Source organism: Cebus imitator, unplaced genomic scaffold, assembly GCF_001604975.1.
Source record: "Cebus imitator isolate Cc_AM_T3 unplaced genomic scaffold, Cebus_imitator-1.0 Scaffold34, whole genome shotgun sequence".
Classification (NCBI taxonomy): domain Eukaryota; kingdom Metazoa; phylum Chordata; class Mammalia; order Primates; family Cebidae; genus Cebus; species Cebus imitator.
The window spans coordinates 8,687,717-8,692,158 of NW_016107349.1; positions in this window are offsets into that span (position 1 = coordinate 8,687,717).

Below are 4,442 nucleotides of genomic sequence, written 5' to 3' on the forward strand. Positions count from 1 at the left end.
AAAAAAAAAAAAAAAGAAACTGCCTTCACTGAGGTCACCAGTAACTCCCAAAGTAGAGGTCACTTTTTTTTTAACATAACTTTTTTGAGATATTATTCATATACTATATGATTCCTCTTCTTAAAAAAAAGTATACCCAATGGTTTTTAATGTATTAACAGTTGAGCAATCATCACCACAATCAATTTTAAAACACTTTCAGGTTGGGTACAGTGTCTCAGGCCTATAAACCCAACACTTCAGGAGGTCAAGGCAGGAGAATTGCTTGAGCCCAGGAGTTTGAGACCAGCCTGGGTGACATAGTGAGAGAGACCCCATCTGATATGGTTTGCTGTGTCCCCACCCAAATTTTGAATCGGAGCTCCCATAATTCCCCTGTGTTGTGGGAGGGTAATCAAATCATGAGAGTGGTTCTTTCCTATGCTGTTCTCGTGGTGGTGAATAAGTCTCATGAGATCTGATGGTTTTATAAAGAGGAGTTCCCCTGCACATGCTCTCTCTTGCCTGCCTCCATGTAAGACATGACTTTACTCCTCATTCAGCTCCTACTATGATTGTGTGGCCTCCCCAGCCACATGGAACTGTGAGTCAATTAAACCTCTTTCCTTTTTAAATTATGCAGTGTTGGGTATGTCTTTACTAGTAGTGTGAGAAGAGGCTAATGCAAAACATTAAAAAATTAGCCTGGCACAGTGGTATATGCCTGTGGTCCTAGCTACTCAGGAGGCTGAGGCAGAAGGATCACTTGAGCTCAGGAGGTCAAGGCCACAATGCAATGTTCGCACCACTGCATTCCAGCCTGAATGATGAAGCAAGATCTTGTCTCAATTTTTTTTCTTATCATCCCCCAAAGAAATCTCATACCCATTAACAGTCACTTTCCATTTCCTCACAACCCCATCCCTATCCCTGACTGTAGCCCTGCACAACCACTAATCTACTTTGCTTCTCTATAATCTACTGTATTAGTCTGTTCTCACACTGCTGTGACAAGACTCAGCAGGTAATTTATAAAGAAAAGAGGTTTAATTGACTCACAGTTCAGCATGTCTTGAGAGGCCTCAGAAAACTTACAATTATGGTGGAAGAAACCTGTTCACAGGGCATCAGGAGAGAGAATGAGTGCAAAGCAGAGGGGAAAGCCCCTTCTAAAACCATTAGATCTCATGAGCACTCACTCACTATCATGAGAACAGCATGAGGGAAACGGCCCTCATGATTCAGTCATCTCCACTTGGTGTCACCCTTGACACAGGGGAATTATTACAGTTCAAGATAAGATTTTGGTGAGGACACAGCCAAACCATATCATTCTGCCCCTTGCTGCTGCCAAATCTCATATCCTCACATTTCAAAACACAATCATGCTCTTCTAACAGTACCCCAAACTCTTACCTCATTCCAGCATGAAGCTAAAAATCCAAGTCCAAAGTCTTATCTGAGATAAAGCAAGTTCCTTCCACCTATGAGCTTGTAAAATCAAATCCAAGTTAGTCACTTCCTAGATACAATGCAGGTACAGGCATTGGGTAAATAGACCTATTACAAATGAGAAAAGTTGGCCAAAACAAAGGGGCTACAGGCCCCATGTAAGCCCAAAATCCAATGAGGCAGGAATTAAATCTTAAAGCTCCTAAATAATCTACTTTGACTCCATGTTTCACATTTAGGTCATGCTGGTGCATGAGATGGGCTCCCAAGGCCTTGGGCACATGTGCCCCTGTGGCATTGCAAGATATAGCTCCCCCCACTCCAACTGCTTTTATGGGCTGGCATTGAGTGTCTGTGGCTTTTCCAGGCACATGATGCAAGCTGTTCATGGATCTACCATTCTGGGATCTGAAGCATGGTGCTTCTCTTCTCACAGCTGTCATATTTCCCTTCCACACTGCCTTAGCAGAGGTTCTCCATGAGGGCCTCACACCTGCAGCAAACTTCTGCTTGGATATCCAGGCTTTTCCATACATCCTCTGAAGTCTAGGTGGATATTCTGAAACCTCAATTCTTGTCTTCTGCACACCTACAGGACCAACACCATGTGGAAACTGCCAAGGATTGTGGCTTATACCCTCTGAAGCAATGGCCTAAGTTGTACCTTGGCCTCTTTTAGCCGTGCCTGGAGCAGCTGAGATGCATGGCACCAAGTATGGAGTTGCACACAGCAGAGGGGCCATGGACCCAGCCCATGAAACCATTTTTCCCTCCTAAGTCTCCAGGTCTGTGATGGTAGGGACTGCCTTGAAGTTCTCCGACATGCCCTGGAGACATTTTCCCCATTGTCTTGATGATTAATATTTGGCTCCTTGTTACTTATGCAAACTTCTGCAGCAGGTTTAAATTTCTCCTCAGAATATGGGTTTTTCTTTTCTATCACATTGTCAGGCTGCAAATTTTCCAAAATTTTATGCTCTGCTTCCTCTTGAATGCTTTGCTGCTTAGAAATTTCTTCCACCAGTTATCCTAAATCATCTTTCTCAAGTTCAAAGTTCCACAGATCTCTAGGGCAGGGGTAAAATGCTGCTGTAGCAAGAGTGACCTTTGTTCCAGTTCCCAAAATGTTCTTCATCTCCATCTGAGACCACCTGAACCTGGACTTCGTTGTCCATGCCATTATCAGCATTTTGGTCAAAGCCATTCAACAAGTGTCTAGGAAGTTTCAAACTTTCCTACATATTTCTGTCTTCTGATACCTCTAAGTCTCTAGGAAGTTCCAAGCTTTCCCACATTTTTTGTCTTCTTCTGAGCCCTCCGAACTGTTCCAACCTCTGCCTGTTACCCAGTTCCAAAGTCGTTTCCACATTTTCAGGTACCTTTATAGGAGCACCATACTCTCTGTGGTACCAATTTACTATATTAGTCCATTCTTACGCTGCTTTGAAGAACTACCTGACACTGGGTAATTTATAAAGAAAAGATGTTTAATTGACTCACAGTTTTCACATGGCTGAGGAAGCCTCAGGAAACTTACAATAATGGTAGGAGTCACGTCTTCACAGGGTGTCAGGAGAGAGAATGAGTGTTGAGTGAAGGGGGAAGCCCCTTATAAAACCATTAAGTCTCATGGGAAGTCACTATGATGACAAAACCATGGGAGAAACTGCCCCCATGATTCAATTGTCTTCACCTTCAATTGTCTGCCTTTGACATGTGGGGGTTATTACCATTCAAGGTGAGATTTGGGTGGGGGCACAGAGCCAAACCATATCATCTACCTATTCTGAATATTTCATATAAATAGTATGATAAAACATGAGGTCTTTTGGGACTATCTTTATTCACTTAGCATAATATTTTCATATTTCGTTCATGTTGTAGCATGTATCAGCATTTATTTCCTTTTTATTGCCCAATACATTACACCTTATGGATATACCACGTTTTATCTATCCACTCATTAGATTATGGATATTTGGATTGTTTCTACTTTATGGCTATTATTAGTATTGATCCCGTAAACATATATGTACAAGTTTTTCTGTGGATGTGTCTTTCTCTTGGACATATATCTAGAAGTAGAATTACTGGGTCATATGGTATCTATATACTTAACCTTTTGAGGAACTGCCAGAGTTCCAAATTGGCTGCACCATTTTTCATTCCCACCATCAGTGTATGAGGGTTCCAATTTCTCCACATTCTCATGAACATTTGTTATTATCTGTCATTTGGATGAAAGTAAAGGTATAGGAGAAGATACTAAAACAAAAGGAAAACTGAATGCTATATTAATATAAGGCAAAGTAGATTTCAAAGCAAAGAATATTACTAGAAATAACCAAAGGCCATTTAATAATGATTAAGGGAGTCAATTCCTCCAAAGGACATACGAATCCTAAATGTTCCTGTACTTAATAACAGAACTTCAAAATACTTGAAGTAACAATGGAGAGAAATGCAAGGAGAAATACACAAATCAACAAGTTGACCATAAAAACACAGAAAAAGAAGACCAAATTAATCTCAAAATAAGCATAACTAAAGAAATGACAAATATTCAAGTGGAAATCTATGAAATAGAAAAGAAATAGAGGGTATTAGTGAAATCAAAAGCTAGTTCTTTGAACAGAGCAGTAAAATTGATAAGCCTCTGGTAAGAATGATAAGGAAAAAAGAACACACAAATTTCCAATATCAGGAATAAGAGAAATATTACTCCAGATTTTACAAATATTAACAGACTAATAAAGACATTTATAAACAACTTTATGTCAATACATTCAACAGTTTAGATAAAATGGACAAATTCCTTGAAAGACACAAACTGTCAAACTTCTTCAGGAAGAAATGGATAACCCAAATAGTCCTATATCTATTAAAGAAATTTTATTTGTAGTCAAAAACCTTCTCAGGACCAGATAATTTTAGTGGTTGATTCTACTCAACGTTCAATAGATAAATAATACAAATTCTACACAAACTCTTCCATAAAAATTGAAAAAGGA